This window comes from Mastigoproctus giganteus, chromosome 3, assembly GCF_048544385.1.
Source record: "Mastigoproctus giganteus isolate SK-2022 chromosome 3, ASM4854438v1, whole genome shotgun sequence".
NCBI lineage: Eukaryota > Metazoa > Arthropoda > Arachnida > Uropygi > Thelyphonidae > Mastigoproctus > Mastigoproctus giganteus.
This window is the reverse complement of record NC_143577.1, coordinates 202,226,078-202,244,389: the sequence shown is the minus strand read 5'-3', so window position 1 is coordinate 202,244,389 and position 18,312 is coordinate 202,226,078.

Sequence of the window (18,312 nt, the reverse complement as noted above, 5' to 3'; positions counted from 1 at the left end):
TATACTAATAACACTAGTTGTTTTTGATGGAATGAATTTCAGTCCAAACTTGGTCCAAACGAGTACTCTGCCATCTGGAAGAGTTTACGGTTTACTTTGGTTGAGTGTTATCCTGGCTATTGATAGTATTATCCGTTTAATGTCATCTTCATAGCACAGGATGTCATTTCTGCTAAAGGCGAATGGCACAAACACAGCAGTGAAGAGGATTCTCGAGAAGACCAAAAAGATTCTTCTGCTCCTAAGCTTATCTTTGGTGACACGCCAATTTCTAGGCAAAATGATATATCTCTTTTGGGGATTACCCTGACTCCTAATCTCTCTTGGCACAAGCACATTACAAATATTGCTTCCTCTGCATCTAAAAAACTTGGTTTTCTCTTTCGCTCTCGGCGTTACTTTTCTTCCAAACAGCTGTTCACTCTGTACAAATCGCAACTCCGCCCTACCATGGAATGTTGTTCCCGCATCTGGAGCGGTGCCCCCAAAACCTCTCTCAAGCTTCTAGATTCCATTCAGAAGAGGGCAGTTAGGTTATTTAATGACTCCTCTCTAACAGAGTCTCTCCACTCTCTTTCTCATAGACGTACTGTTTCTGCTGCAAGCGTTTTCTACAGATACTTCCATGGGCACTGTTCTTCTGAATTGGCTTCTATAATTCCCGCTCTCTCTTTCAAAACAGTCCGAACACGTGCTGCCACCAGCCAACATCCATTTACTGTCCAACTTCAAACTCACAGAACCAACTTTTTATCTTCTTCATTTATTCATTTAACTGCCATTTTCTAGAACAACCTTCCTTCACACGTATTTCTCAAAAATTACAGTCTACAGAAGTTCAAGTCTAATGTCAACAAATATCTTCTTTTGTCTTCTCAACCTCCAACCTAAGCACGGTACTAAGTACTATATGTTCTAATACCTCTCGTGTTTGGGTTTTCATATATAAAAAAAAGACCCCTTCTTGAGCAACTACTACGTTAACTTTAGGTACAGGAACTATCACGAGTGCCGAGAATCATCCTTTGTTTGAAGAGAGGTGTCAAGAGCCAGAGATCGCCCACTTTAAGGTGAAAATGTTCTTTTCAAAAACAAAGCAAAATGACATCAATCGCATCGGAGGCAGTTTGTATATTCAGGTATACCACCGCTAATTCAGCATTCTCATCGAAGATGTTAAACGCCAAAACAACTAAAGCTATGAGGTGTCAGTATATTCGAGGAGAAAATCGTGCAACCTGAGACCGACTAACTCAACCATGTTGTGAAAAAAATCCACTAAAAATTCTTTTCATCATTGACGGAATTCGAACTCAAGCCTTTTCTACCCGGTATGGGCGGACGGTGATATAAGAACTGTGCTATCTATTATTAATCCCATAGTGGATTTACTCTGGCTTGTTAGGTATGAGTTGACCAGTGACTGCTGCTAACATCATTTTTCAAAGACTCAGCATTTCTAAAGAGGGCAAAGTCTGCAAGAGTATCCTTCCTCGAAGCAATCGTAGTCAGATAGTGATGTTTAACAAACAAATCCACAGATAGAAAAATTCTAGGAGTGCTAATATTTGAAGGCATCCTGTACTAGTACACAATTTCATGGCTGTATGTTAATATTAAATGCATTATGGTGTTAGTGAAATTTAATTTCATGTCCAAAGTCTTGATTTTGAAAAGCTTCTGCCTTCTTCTTGCGTTTTTCGAAAAATCTCTCGCTTCCTTTCTGCCTATAATTACCAAATCTTCTGCCTTTCGAAAGTCAGAATGTGGCTGCTATGCATCTGCATTTTCTTTCTGAAGTCAGTATTGCCCACATGTAGCTTTTCTACAAAAACACAAGTACGTTTTATATTATAGCGTTATGAGGACCATTATTCTTTAAATAGTGTTGTAATTTTTTGCAATTTATATCGTTTTCTTATAATGTATAAAAAAGTTATTCGATATATACTTAAAAAAAAACAAATTCTTTGGATTAGTTTGTGTTCTTATAAGAGAGCTCAAAGATAAATGGAACGAAGTCGCTTGTAAACTATAATTTCATTTTTGCCAAGGGAATTGCTCAGATATGGTCTGTTGAAGTTGTATCCGGTTATTGTCCAAACCATGAGAACGTTATGACACCTTATATTATTGTTAATGGTGCTGAATCAACACCACTACAGAACTACTGTAGTGGCTGTAGTCAGGTTTTCTGCTCCGTTTAGCAAGAGGTCGTTTATACGATATACAGTACTTCTTTGAAAAGTTAGTCTTATTCTTAATACTTCTGAGAAACTATCTCAAAACTGAGAAAATATGACCCTATCAAAGTTAATAAAAACCGAACTGTCACAAGAATTAAAATCAGAGGTAGATTCTCAAGTTGGAAAAACTCTAAATTCCAGTAAGTTCTGAGTTTCCTAGTTTCTGAGAGAGAAAAAACATCATGCTATTCTCGCCTGAAACCGACTAACTCAGCCACATTGTGAAAAAGGCCCGTAAAAATTCCTCGGGTAATTCTTTTTGACCAAAATAAAAGCAAATTAGATAATAACACACAACTTTCCGTTTCAAATGCATTAAATGTTTAAAAAAGAACCTGATTCAAGTTTTTTTAAAACAAAAGCATTTAATTTCTACGTGTCCGATTTTAATTAGATTTCGATTGGTCTGTGACAAATGATTCTAAAAGAATCAAATATAAATTTCAGTGAAAATTACTAAAGTTAAATTTAAATAATTTTATTTTTTTAGTAGTTTTTTATTTATTTAAATTCAATTTAATCCAAAATTTTCATTCCTGTCAGTGTAAAATTTAGCAGCTGTGCTCCAATGAGCTCTAGTTATCTTCCTATTTAAGTTGGCCTGAAGACAGGATTCCATATGAGTCTAGAACGTTACCATTTGCATATGAATGTTTAGTGATATTGACGTAGTAAGTGCAAGTTGTAAGGGTTTGTAACTTCACGGGGTATAGCAACAACCTTAGCTTTCACAATTAAACGCGTTGTCAAGTATTTCCTTTAATTTTAATTTTAGTAAAAAAGTAATCGAATCGCATTTGTCCCTCTCACGTTTAACGGAAATTGCTCCATGGGAGCCGAGTCATCAGGTGCTAGGCCAGCTGCTTAAAGAGATTGTTATACAGACAATAAGTTAGCATGCCGGATTAACCTGAAGTTAGTTTCATGAAATCTGGCTCAAGATTTAACTTTTAATCGGCAATTTTGAATCTAGCAAGCTGAAACAACTTTCATAAATAAATTATGCAAATTTGAAACAGAACTTTCACAGCTTTTCTGGAAAGAACAGAATAGGTCAACTCTTCTCTCAACCAAAAGCCTTGGAGCTCCGATTAGCCCAACTTAAGTCACAGTTCACAACTTAAGTCAATTAGTGCTCCTTATTTCTTTGATGGGCAGGTTATCTGGAATAGAATCAAATGCAATTAAATTACTAGGGTAACCTCCAACGGTTTTTATAATTCTCGCATGCTACTATGTACCACTATAGTATCAGAGTGAGTTTTTCTTTATAGTTCGTCACATGTCATTAAAAGAAAGAATAATTATCGCCGTAACAGTAATAATAGTATCATATTAGTATTACATCAACGATACTGAATGTATTGCAGCGGCCAGTGTGATGAATGCTTGTAGTGCAATGACTGGAAGATGAAAAAAGCTGCTGCGAACCTGTCCGGTCCACTTTTGTCGATGTGCTAATTTCACCGCGGCAGGTCATGACCTTCAAGGTTATCGCAGGATGTTTGCCCGCATAGTGACGTGTTGGCCAAAACTGTCGTCTTTATGCCTATGGGCCTCTGTTGACCTCCAAGGAAGAAAAAAAGTTGTAAAAAAATTATTAGAATTTCCTTAAGTAGACGTTGATATGATGTAGTGTCGTCGAATTGTTTAAGAACAAGTGGCAATAGAACTTAATAATAGTAATATTCAAAAAAAGTCCGGCCCAACCCTGACTTCCACTTATGGGAACATATTGCAATCCCTTTGAAATCGGTGCTACAGGTAATTAAAGGATAAGGGCATTGGGTTTTCCTTATTTTACTCTCTCTCTCTCTCTCTCTCTCTCTCTCTCTCTCTCTCTCTCTCGCTGTCTTGTCTTCTCTTTCTCTCTAGTACAGCATCTTCAGAACATTCAATTACTTGTGTACAAATCAAGGATACTAAGACGATTAAAAAATGGTAGCGGCAAATGATAATTAAAATTCAGCATTTGTAATTTTACATCCAGTAAAAATGTTTGTAATAAATTTTAAAAATGTCCATGTTGCGATTGGTCTCCGCTATTAGATTTTTTGAAGGTCGAGCAGGTCTCAATAATTATTTTTAAATGCTGCAGAAGCTAAAATTCTTAAGAAACCTGGAAAATAAAGAGGCAGCAAATATAATGAAGAACGTATGATAGAAAGAGAGTGGTTTTAATGATTTTTTTAAAAGAAAAATGTAAAATTAAGTATTGACCTTTATTATAACTTCTTGCAAATAAACCTAAATCTAGTAGCACAACCAAAAGACTTGATGTGGTATGTTGAATAAAGGAGTCTTATTGCAACATGTCAGTCAGGCCACATATATAGCCTTAAAATTAATGATGTGGGTGCTACTGTAAGTAATTTTGATTGTAAAACTTATAATGTAATCTGGCTACTTCTGGATTTTTAGTTAATATACAAGGTATAGTAATAAGGATAGGTCCTTGAGGCTGTCACAGACATTCTCTCAGATATGCCAGACAAGCTGTTCTTGCTACCTGTGAGTCTAAAACGCTGATGGAACTGATATTCGGGTGACACTCAAGTCAAAGTGGACCCAATTTCGGCGAAGTCCGGACGGTCTATGACAGCCAAATCCTCTGCTTGCACCTTCACGATGGTGGGACTGTTAGTAATCCTGGGTATACCTTCATGCACAAGTACATGGTGGGTGACCACCCAGGTGTGAACCAACGTAAGCAGGGGTCGAGGTGTGGCGCCCACACCACATGGAGGAACGCCGCCCCTCTATGTTACCAGGCAGTACTAGGTGGTAGATGACTCTCATCAACCGGTGAAATACCACCACTTTGCTTATTGGAGGCTTGAAGTGGTGGAACCCATGTTTAGTCTCTAGAGCTAAGTTCCGGCCAACCCTTCCCTATCTCTTCCATCATGCCGTATGATTGATGATTTTTGAAGTTATGATGAATGTCGTGGCGAGATCCAATATTCCTTACATTTCGAGGGTACAGCTCTAAAACGGTGTTCGCAGGCCGGCCGCTAGTTAGTACACCGGACTGAACCTATTGGTAACTCTCTAGGAAGCTTCCGGATCAGCTAGTGTATAATCTTGCTACCTCTACTCTGCCAGATAGTGACTGGAGGGAGTCCGAGTAGTGTGTATGCGGGGAGCATTGTCGAGGCCACGTTATGTCAAGGATCTGGGTATAATCTTACCACATGTACGCCATATCCAAAAATTTCATTACTTCATACAGCATGTCCCACCCACTTTTTCTTACTATTGAATACACCATGAATTGTCAAAATAATAGAGCAAGCTTATCTGCGAAAAGATCTAAACCTCCCAAGGACTTCCTAATTCATTTCACAAATATACGTGGTCTCAATTCTAATCTCAACGATGTCCATTTCCACTTGCAGTCTTCCAAACCCCATGTACTTTTTCTGACTGAATCTCAGTTATCAGTTGATTCAACTACTGCTCATCTCAGATGTCCAAATTATTTGCTGTATGATTCCTTTCGCCTCAAAGGTGGTACTTGTGCATATGTCCGTTCTGATATTCCCTGTCAGAGACTTGGCAATTTGGAATCTCCTCTCTTTGATCTTCTCTGGCTTAAAATCTCTCTACCTCATTGTGTAAAATTCATCTGTTGTCTCTACCGTTCTCCCAACTCCACTAATCACTTGGAGCTCTTTGACTTCCTCTCTTTGCAACTTGACTTTCTCCAGTCCAACTTTCCTAACAGCGAGGTAATTTTCCTTGGTGATTTTAACGTTCACAACTCCAGCTGGCTTCCGTTTTCTAGTCACACCGACCCAGCAGGTCGAGATGCTGAGGCTTTTGCAATTACTAATGACCTAGCACAGATTGTTCATTTACCTACAAGAATACCGGACAATCCTAATCATACAGCCAATACGCTTGATCTTTTTCTCACAAACAACCCTTCTAAGTACAAGGTTGAAGTGAGAGGTCCTTTAGGCACTTCAGATCACAACTTGGTGATTGCCTCTTCTCCAATGGAACCTTTATCTCATGGCTATTCCCAACCTCGTATTGTTTGGCATTACAAGAATGCAAAATGGGATGACCTGCGAGACTTCTTTTCTTCTTTTCCTTGGTCGGATTACTGTTTCAAAACTTCTGATGTCAACGTTTGCTCAGATCGTGTCAGTGAAATTATTCTTGCAGGAATGGAATCCTTTATCCCACACTCCACTTTAAAATCTCGTCCTTTATCTAAACCTTGGTTTTCCAATAAATGTGCTAAGGCTGTCCAAGAGAAGAACGTTGCATATCGTAATTGGCTTGTTTCTAATTCTTCAGTTTCATTTTCTGCCTACACCAAAGCTCGCAACAATTGTAAAGCAGTTATTAATCAGTCCAAACTAGAGTTTGAACAGGCTAAGAGTAGAAAACTTGCTTCTTGCCCTAATGGTAGCCGAGCATTCTGGTCTCTTGCCAAAGCTATTGGCCGCAACTTTTGCCCATCTCTGCTCCCACCTCTGTCCAAACCAGATGGTTCTGTTGTCACTTCAGCCAAGGATAAAGCTGACCTGCTAGCATCCCATTTTTCTTTGAGCTCATGTATTAATGATCTTGGTAAAACACCTCCCACCATTCCTAACACCCTCCATTCAATGCCTCCTGTGGTCTTCCGTCAAAAGGATATCAGAAGGATTTTGATGAATCTTGATGCTAAGAAAGCTCCAGGTCCTGATGGTATTTCTCCACTTGTTCTCAAAACCTGTGCTCCTGAACTTACTCCTATTCTTTGCCGCCTTTTTTCACTTTCTTATTCCAAAGGTGTTTTTCCTTCTGCTTGGAAATTTGCTCATATCCAGCCAGTTCCTAAAAAGGGTGACAAATCCCTCCCATCCAATTATCGTCCCATTGCAATTACTTCTACTCTTTCTAAAGTAATGGAGAAATCAATTAACCGCCAACTCTTAAACTACCTAGAAACCTTCCGTCTGATCAACGATCGCCAGTATGGATTCCGTCAGTGTCGATCCACTGGTGATATTCTGGCTTATGTTACCCATTTATGGACTAATTCAATGGAAAGGTTCGGTGAAACACAAGTAGTTGCTCTTGACATCTCGAAGGCTTTTGATCGTGTTTGGCATAAAGGTCTTCTAAACAAGCTTCCATCTTATGGTTTGCCAACTGTTTTTAGTAATTGGTTATCCAGTTTTCTCTCTGATCGCTCACTGAGGGTGATGGTAGATGGCTCTCTGTCTTCTAACTTCTCCACTAATGCCGGTGTCCCCCAAGGTTCAGTTCTTTCCCCCACTCTTTTCCTCTTGTATATCAATGACCTTCTTCCATTGACTGGAAATGCTATCCATAGTTTTGCCGATGATAGCACATTGCATTCAACTTTCCATTTTGAGAAACCTTGTCCAGCTCAATCTGCTTTAAGTTCTCGAAAATCTGCTGCCAATTCCTTAAATGCCGATCTTCAGGTAATTCTCCAGTGGGGCAAAGACAACTTAGTTGATTTCAACCCTTCTAAAACTCAATCTTGTCTTATATCTCGCAAAAAGGATTCTTCTGCTCCTATGCTTATCTTTAGTGACACTCCGATTTCTAGGCAAAATGATATATCTCTTTTGGGGATTACCCTGACTTCTAATCTCTCTTGGCACAAGCACATTACAAATATTGCTTCCTCTGCATCTAAAAAACTTGGTTTTCTCTTTCGCTCTCGGCGTTACTTTTCTCCCAAACAGCTGCTCACTGTGTATAAATCGCAAATCCGCCCTGCCATGGAATATTGTTCCCACATCTGGGGTGGTGCCCCCAAAACCTCTCTCAGGCTTCTTGATTCCATTCAGAAGAGGGCAGTTCGGTTAATTAATGATTCATCTCTAACAGAGTCTCTCCACTCGCTGTCTCATAGACGCACTGTTTCTGCTGCATGCCTCTTCTACAGATACTTCCATGGGCACTGTTCTTCTGAATTGGCTTCTATAATTCCCGCTCTCTCTTTCAAAACAGTCCGAACACGTGCTGCCACCAGCCAACATCCATTTACTGTCCAACTTCAAACCCACAGAACCAACTTTTCATCTTCCTCATTTATTCATTCAACTGCCGTTTTCTGGAACAACCTTCCTTCATACGTATTTCCTGAAAATTACAATCTACAGAAGTTCAAATCCAATATCAACAAATATCTTCTTTCGTCTTCTCAACCTCCAACCCAAGCACGGTACTAAGTACTATAGGTTTAATACCTCTCGTGTTTGGGGTTCTCATAAAAAAAAAAAAAAAAAAAAAAAAAAGGAATAGAGGAATAAGCTATATATGGTGAAGAAAGAAATGCACGTTTCTAATAGTATTTTTTCATGTTTTTAGCCTTAAACTTCTTTGTTTGCTAACTTCTAAATTCGAAATCTAGTGATTATTTAGAAACGGTGGCCTACACTTTGCTGTCTTTTCCTGCAATTTCAGTGGTTAACTCTCGATAACGACACCGAGATAGTGCAGTGTGTTTATATAGCCTTCTTTTACAGCTTTTCGATTTATATATATTTAGTGATTTATGAATCTAATAGAAATGTCGCTATGCAGTCTCGATTGTTTTTCCCACCGCAATACGTGGTTAAAAAATATGAATTATGCTCCCTAGCAAATACCTTCGATCCAGAGATACACGGAAGCGTGTTGCGTACGAACGTTGCGAATACACAATCGGCACCGTGGGTCAGTTCAGAGATGTTATCTGAACGATAAGATTTGACCTAAAGTCTAGAAACAGGAGTGTGTGTTGTCTCCCGTTCAATATTAAGGCCAGTGTAAAAGTCGAGTCTTTGTTCTGGTAAATTGACTTAGACGTCTTCACTGACTATTCGACTCCTTCCAGCTTCTGTAACCGATACGGACCCGCGGAACTGGTGTCAAAGGAAGACCGTATCCTGCCAGTTCCCATTGATTCCGCTAGTCGGCGCAATTTGGTGATCGAGGGAGCGTGACGAATGAGGGTAATCTCGTGTTGCGAGCGAGCTAACCGTAACGTCCAGCATCGCCAGACAGAAACAGAAGATCCCGCAAATCCTCTCGTAACTATCAGTTATTTCCCGATCTACGGGAGGGAGATGAGGGGAGGTAAGATTAGCCTGTTAACAGTGGTGCTTTCCAGATGAAAACTGGAATGGAATCGCCTCATTTCTACAAAAACGCACATGTTTCTCTATACAGAAACGCTATATTATTACTATCATCACAATCACTAACTTTATTATTTCTCCAATGGACCGTCTCTGCATGTCCTCATCAAACTATGAGGTTTCTATATTATCATTACACATATAATACGTCTTTGTTATTATGCCAATAATCTATTTGCATATGCAATGTATAACTATTTTATGAGATATACAGAGTTTGGTCTCTTTTTTCTAAATGGGTCAAATCCAAACAATAGCATTTAAGAAAAAATGGCCACCATAACAGAGCGAGATGACTTATAACATCGATTCATCAGTTCCTTGTTGATTGAACAATAGGATGTGTGTTGTCACGTTGCAATGCAAGTTCCTGTGGTCGAATTATATATATATATATATTTTTTTTTTCCTGTTTCTTTCTCTCTTCCGCAATGAAGAGTAAAGGTATGCAATTCCATAAATATTTTAAAATGTTCTTGTGAAAGAGTAAATACTGCATTTTCTTTTATCCCAAGATGAAATCAATGGATTTCGTTCCTTGAAAAATTATTTTGTGTTTCTAGGTAGAAAATGACAGGTGAAAAGGTTTAGTGCATTCGTCAGTAGAAAAAGAACTGAAAGCAAGAACAAGCAGACATTTTGTACTTCGTGAGGAAGCAAAGAGTAGCTTTCTGTTATTCTTGAACTGTGATATCTATAAAATCGTGGTGTCATACTTTTAACAGGAATCAGCATCATATGCAATGCAAAACTAACACCTAGTTAATGCGGTTGCCTGAGCACGGATAATTCTTTGTAACATAATTAATTTATAAACTCTAACTCATTAAGAACTTTCAATAGCCATTACATTTACATTTACATTTTGGTTAGAAAATAGACCTTTGAGGGGGAAAAAACCACAAATTCGTATTGCTAGGAACAGCGGACGAAGTTGATGCAAAAAACTGTATTTGTTCTCCCTCGGAATTCGAAATCTAATATCTGAAATTAATTATCGTATTTAATAGGAAAAATAAATTATTGGGTTTATTTTCTTAAATCAAAAATTTAAATCGCCCCACAGATGATGGGGTTAATGTATAATGAACTGTACGATAAACACAGTGATCGAAATAAGTATTCTTATTTTCAGTATCCTTCTATCTACAGTTGCTGTCAATATTTCTGTTTGTAACTGTACGGGTTAAGGCGATCTAAAGGCAATTTGACCTTGTATGCAAGTATGACTAACTTAACGGATCAATAAAACTTATTATTAGTACACTTTTGATCAGAGGAAAACCTGACTTTGAAGCAGACCATTATGACAAAGCATACGGTTTCGTGTGCAACCCAACCTGGCAAATTTTCACGAAAAACTTGACACGAGCAAGACTAGCTTGAGTTGCAGTTTCTAAGATAAAAATGTCTGAAGAAAATTCTAAGCAATTTCTTTCAAAAATTATAACCGAAGATGAGACACTGGTCTCCTCTGTAACCGCAAAACTAAACACGAAGTAGTGAGGTGGAAGATTTCCCTCTTTCCTCTCTGAAACGTTAAAATTTCATGGATATTCTGAAAAATTAATAGTAATTTGTTGGAGAAATTAAAAGATTTTTTCATGAATTGTATTACTCACAAATCACTTCGAATGATGTGTTTTGGCACAATAAGATCTTTAAACGAAGCTATTAAAGAAAAACATCGAGGGCCCTTGTCGGAAATTTCTTTTTTCATGTCAGAACTCCTGCCCAAATTTAGTCTTGTTCAGAAATCCTGTTTCAAGAAATTGAAACATGACTAACATGGTCTGACGTGCCTGCTGGCGATTTCTATTTGTTCTGTATTTGAAGAAACGTTCACGTTCATTTTTCCCACCGATGTTGTGCAAAGGATTGTAATTGAACTCCAAGGCCAAACTTCCGACTGCATGGAGAGGGATTAGTAAAATGAATGAAGGTGGAATTTTCATTTTTATAAATAATTCCAGAATTAGGAGCCATAAATTCAAATTACAGGGGTTGAAGTTTAGATTAGACTGTAGGAAGTTTTCTTTTAGCCAGCGAGTCGTTGATTGCTGGAACAAGTTACACTCGCAGGTAGTTGAATCTGACAGTTTGAATAAATTCAGTTGGATAGTTGCCTGTATGAGGAGGGAAGCATATAATTTTTATTTTCTTATCTACTTGTTGTTATTTTTTTTTTTCCAGTGGAGCAAAAGCTGTGGCTTCCTTGCACCTTGTATTGCGCAAAGGTACTTACATTGAAAATAAGGTTAAAAGATACATTTTGTAGTTCTGTTAATTTATCTTCAATTAAATAGCTTTTCTACGCACCCTTCTTAAATCTTTTCCTGTAGTCAGTTATATATTTCGTTATTTCAGTTTAACAGATTTCGAATTATATTTAGAGTAGGCTTGTAGTACAAAGAGGTTCTTGTCCATGTAGTACCGCTACTGGGTTCTGTAGGTAAAATGCTTTGTCTTGAAGAGTTGCTGATTGCTTTTTCTAGGCACTGTCTTCCTCTTTTCTCTCCTGTTTTTTCTCTCTTTCTTTCCTGTATATTCTGCGCTTTTATTTACGTATAGTCGGTTCAATCCGGTCTCTTTAGACATGACACAAAAGAACACAACAGTTATTTCTTCCGTCTCCCGTAGATCACGGGGACGGGAGACGGGCACGTCAATATACAATATAAATGTTGCTATAATAGACAACTGTAACGTATTACAAGTGTTTCTACGAAGCCATTACTCACAAACTGCTTCGTGTTACAGACCAGAATCAGAATAGTTCCGTTCAAAATAAAACTAGTTTCAAGTGCTGTGTATTAAAAGAGGAATAAATTCATCCTGTTTTAATGTAACGACACTAGAGTAGATATAAAAAAATCTAAGTAAACAGAATTTTACTTTGTTGTTAAAAAACTGTTATAACTTATGTACCAATGCAGTATCCTTCCATTATGTACTCTACATGGTAAAGCTGCATTGCTCAGACATTTCTTGGCCACTATAACAGGAGAGAAAACTGGTCTTATAGTCGATCGCGGTCTCCTCTAGTAAAGTGTAAAGTGTGTTTAGGGTCAAGCGGCACCAGGAGTTTCCCCCCACCTGCGCGTAGTTTACATTGTCAGGTGATGCAGTACACTGTAAAGGCCAAAAATTTAAGTGTGTGGATCTTGGGGTGTGTCATGTCATGTACCGTTGTTCTTCTGGCCATTTAACCGCCAGACCTCTGCTGAGGCCCGACGTTGCCCGCACTTCGCCCCGAGGAGGCAGACCAGGTATCCAGTAGTTAGTTTACTCTGGCAGGTCCTGCCACCTAGTTTCCTGAGATTTTCAGTGGTGAGGACCTTAAAAAAAAAAAAAAAAAAAAAAATCGTTCAACTGCGAAGGGAGAGCGCTTGAAGTATGAAAGGCCAAAACAGTGGGTGAGAGTGATTTGGATAAAGTTAGATTTTGACGTGTGGGCGTACGCTAGTTTGCAGATAGAGAAAGTGGAGAGATTGAAGGCTGGGGGGTGAAAGACGGAAGTATGGGGTCAATAGTGAAGGCGACTCCAATCAGATGTCAGTAGGGCATGCCTATACCCTACCAGAGGGAAGGAGAGGGGTGGTGAGCAGAGGGGAGACAGGGGAACCGCCATTCCCCCTTCCCTCCGGGGAGGGGAGAGACAGTGAGCCAGGCAAGGGAGCTGGCTCAGATCGCCAGTATGGCTCTGCAGTAGCATTTCTACTATTTGTTATATCATGGGTAGAAATGTCCAGGCAGGTTCCAGCGCCAGGGCTGGCTGGCTGTCCATTCAGTGCATATGTCATTCCCAGGATCGGGTCTCATCGAGGGTAATTTTGGTTAGCTAGGTTTCCAGCTGAGCTCAGTGCTCGCTAGTTGTCTGTCAGGTGGAGATTTTCATTTATAGTTCCACTGTGTCAGGTCAGTTTTAGCAATTTCTAGAAAGCAGCTCCGTCTTGGGTAGTTGTCATATCTAAATGTCCATATGGACAGTGTCTTTGCCAGTTGTCCGGTCCGTGGATTTTTTTTTTTTTTTTTGCTGGTTTCCAGGTTTGGGCAACCTGGGGACGGGATTGCTGGCACCCACCGGTATTGCACTATCTCCGGTGGGTGTGGGATTTGTGCCCATGGCACTAAAGGTAATAGTAGACCCAGGCTTGGCTGCTTGTGCCTGGGGGCAGGCAGCGGCTGCCTGGGTGTTGGCTGCCCCGTGGTGGCAAGGTGGACATACACAAGCGATAAAAAGCTTGCTGAATTTCTGCACCACCACAGACGTGTAAGGTGGAGATGGGCTAAGGCCTAGGAGCCACCCTTGATACAGGTAAAACACACACACACGGTCCGTGGATTTCAAGTTCGGGAAAGAAAGTCTCTTTAGGTTTTGTCTCTTCTATGTTTTAGCCATTCCTGGGGTGGGGTTTCTTCCAGGTAGTTGAGTCTTAATAGGCAGATATCCGTGTGATCGAGCTTCTCTCTCTGGATCTGGTGAGAAGCGCAGATTACGGTGTTCGCGGTTGCCTTGGTTGTGGCACAGGGAAGGTCCTTCTTCTGCCGAAGAGGTCTTGCGCGTATTTGGTCAAAGCTTTGTAGCTGTATTCCTCTTCCAGTACACGGTCCTCCTGATTTAGTAATACATATTGGGTCTCTGTAATTAGACGGCAACCTAAGTCGTATAATTGACAGTGGTTCATCAGGTGCTCCCACGTTTCTGTCTATCCACAGTGGGAGAGAGGTGTATCGCTCAGTCCAAAATCTGATAGCTTCTGTCTGATGGCACCGTGTCCGGTGAGCAAGTATGTGGTTAGTAGTCCTGATGAAAGCCAATGCGGGTATGTTGGGAATACAGAGTGTACTTTTGGCACGAATTTTCGGGTAAATGAACCCTTTAATGAATTTTCCCAACGTGTTTCCCAAGTTTGTTGGAGGTTCAGGGAAAGTCTCTTCTTTTCTGTTTTGGTGTCATTTGTCAGATCTATCGTAAAGTTCTTGCAGGTAGCAGTTTGGTCTTTGGAGAGATGGTAGAGGAGTCTACATCGAACGACTTCCAAGTCCAGGGGAAGGGCGCCCATGAGGACCTGGAGTGCGTGGGTGCTGACTATATTGCAGACTCTGGATATAATGAGCAGGATGTATCGTTGCGTTGTTTCTAGCTTTCTTCAGGCGGATCTGACAACATATCCAGTGTGAGGTGCAGATTAGTAACCATTGGTAACTGCTGTTTGGTTTGAGTTGTTTCAAATTGTGCCAAGACCATTAAGGCCATGAACATCAGTATATCGTGTTTGGAAATTACGTGTATTCTATTGTCAACCTGTCTGCTTTCCTTGATGAAAACCCTAAGTTTTTTTTTGGGGGGGGGGGCGAGATCATAGTGAAAAATATTCATAAAAGTTCCTCCTGTCAAGGAATTCGAACCCAGGTCTTTTTCTACATACATTGTAATCACTGTGCTAGCCATGCCGACTGGAAGTGCTGCGATTTGATGAATGTAATCATAAGGGAAATGCAAGTGGAGGACCTCACCACTATAGCATTAACTATAGCGATATAACATCGGCAGTTTGCTGTGAATAATACAGGATGTCTATAAATTATTCACCTGATTATGAAGCGCGATTAAAATGTTATTGTAATAAATATATTAAAACGGTTTGCTACACTTAATAAAGCAACTCGAAGAATTTATCACAACCGCACTTCAGTAAACCTCCACGTGGGCACCTTTGATAGCTCGTAGAATGCCAAGACGGCAGCTGATATCATTCCAAGTGTTTTGGAGCATCTCTTGATAAATGGAAGTCACTGCCTCTTCAATCGGTCTTTTAACTCTGTGCCGTTAACTTTTTTGCGTACACTTTGTCCTTTACGTAGTCCTATACAAAGAACTATCCATACGTGTGATATCCGGGGAACGAAGAGGCCATAAATGAGATCATCCTGGCTTATCCATCGGTTAGGAAGTTTTTTATTGAAGAAATCTTGCACATGTCCAGTGTGGTAGTGTCCCAACTTTCTGATAGAACTCATGTAGCTGCATATCTTCCAGCTGATGTTCAGCATACAATTCGAGCATATCTAGGTAATTTGCGGAGTTCACAGTGTTTTCGTGGAAGAAAACTTTGCCCAATCATCTGGCTGAAGGACAGTGCGCACCACGTTTTTACCTTGGAACTATCACGCTCGTGTTAATTTTTTTTTCTGTTTATACTCCGGCACGAAAATCAGATCAGTAGAGTTTACAATAAATTGTCAATACAAATATTTATCGTATTTAGTAGTCACGGGCTTGAACCCCGGTCCACTCAAGGAACGCGTGCTATGCACTCTCGCTCCTGACCACTCGGCTACGTCAGGCCTAAAATTCACGAACTGAGTGGGGACTTTCAGATCCCCCTATGTGAAAGTTGCGTCTGTTAACTTTACTACTCAGGTGGAATTTCGCTTTCATCACTGAAAACGACATTTTCCAGGAAATGCTCATCTTCGTCTATAGTTGAGAATGTGAACAGCGAATTCCTCTCGTGGATTGTCGTGAGGCTTAATTTCCTGGACGATTTGTACTTTGTAAGCATAAAGTTTCAATCTCTTGCAGATTACCCTGTGTAATGTTGCTCGCGCGGTATGCAGGCTTGCATACCCGGCTAATAGATTTTGTAGGACTTCGGGTAAACACTTCAGGAATTTCCAAAACTTTTTCTGCAGGTACGCTAGGCATACCTGCTCCTTTGTGGTTCAGCACACTGCCGTTTTCTTGAAACTGTTTCAACCATCGCCTCATTGATTGTTCTATAGGTGCACCTTTCTGGAATTCTTGTTGAAAACGTCTCTTTACAGTCATTGGAGATTTGATATTCCACAGCCACAACACGCATATTGCTTTCTCCTGCACTGTCGCCATTTTAATGCTGTACTGCAGCAATGTTTGCTGTCATCAAGGCTGCCAACAGCATGAGAAAAAACTCCGAGTTGCTTTGATAACTGCAGAAAACCATTTTATAGATACCTAGTACAATAAAATTGTAATCAAGCTTCGTAATTTATAGGTGAATAATTAATTGCAAACTGTGTTGTCTTTTCACAGTAAACGATCTTATATACAAGGTTTAACAATTAGGTTCCAGGGCTAGTTCTACTGCCCACATGTCGAAACACGTAGGTTCATAATACAACGCGTCATGGTAGTTAACCTACGTTACTGCTTCCATCAACAAGGTCATTTGCATATAGTACGTCGTTCGTACATAGAACCGTTGTGCTGATTCAGGCGTTGTCATTGTGTTAAGAGAAGTGTGAATATTAGCTTTTGTTTCAAGTTAAAATGCTCTTAGAACCTTTGATTTTTTTTTTCCGAACAAGAGTACTGAACGATGCTGTATCAAGTTCTTGTGTTTCTCACGGTTTGCAAGATTTTAGAATTGTTGTGAAGGTCTGGAAAACGACAAGTGTCCTGGATATCTAACAACGCTTCAAGCTACAGAAATAGTCGAAAAGGTTTACACACACTGATTGTTGAACGACTCTTCAAATGATGGAAAAACTTCACATTAACAAAGAAACAATTCGTGAAATTCTAACAGAATATTTAGGCTATGTTTGCTTCGCACTAAATGAAAAAAAGCTTCTCAGACTGATACATGCGAGGAGCTAATTCAAGTTCTTGATGATGATCCCCTCACTGCTTGATTTGATCATAACATGTGACGAATCATAGTGTTTCGAATACGATCCATAAACAAAGAGAAAACATGGAATTACAATCAAGTTGCCCTTTGAGACACAAAGAGGAATTTCGTTTTCAAAACCGAAAGTGATGTTTATCGCTTTCTTCGTTAGAAAGAGAATTCGTTCCGTCAGATAAGACAGTCAGTAAGGAGTATTATGCACAAGTTTAGAATTTTTTGGTTAAAGAATTCACCGAGTAGAGCATCAGTTTAGATGAAAAAAAAAAAAAAGAGAGCTGATTCCTGTTGCACGACAACCAAGCTGCATTCTGGCATTCTGAGCTGATTATCAAGAAGTTTTTTTCAAACCTTGGGATTATGAAGTTAATCCCTCTTTATTTCTCTGATTTTTCTCCACAAGACTACTTATTCTCTAAATCAACCAAGCCGAAAATGTGACGATTAGTCAGACTAGAAGATATTAAAAGAAATTTGATAAAGGAAAATTAGTGGCGTTCAGGTAATATGCGTTTAAAAAAGTTTCCAACAGCTCTATTAGCTGTTTCCAAGAGCTCTATTATTAGCGATCACAGAAATAAAATAAAAATAAAAGTATATCTGCTCAAGGCAATTACTTTGAAAAATATTAAAAGGTTTATCATTCTAACATTAGTTTTCTTTGTATTGACTCAGTCCTGGTATGAAATGAGAAATAATCATTATTGTATGGTTTGTGAATTATAAGTTGCAAACTAACGCATGTCAGTAACACTCATCACGCTCAAGGGTTAAGAGATTTATCATCCAATGATGTTAGAGAAGACGTCCCTACAAATATTATTTCAGATTCATCCGAAATCACTTGAAAGTGTCTATAGTGATTCCAGTGACTAAGCGAATGGTCGAAAAACTGCAAAAAAAATTGTTAATCCGACGAATCACCAAAAGTTTTGCCCCATACATCGCCTGAAGGCGTTTTATGGTGCAAGGGGAAGGCGTGAGGGGTGATATATTTCATTTGACACAAATAAGCGTTAATTCGTTTAAATTATTCCAGTCTAAAGAATTACGATCACATAAACAATAGAATATAATCTTTAATTACCAATATAACAGGTTTATGTCTCTTGATTGGAAGAGCTATTATTGACCTTTTTCACGACGTGATCGAATTTCTTGAAAGAATACAAAAGTTCTTTCAAATACACTTACTGAATTTTACATTTCTTTCTTTTCTTTTTTTCTTTTTTT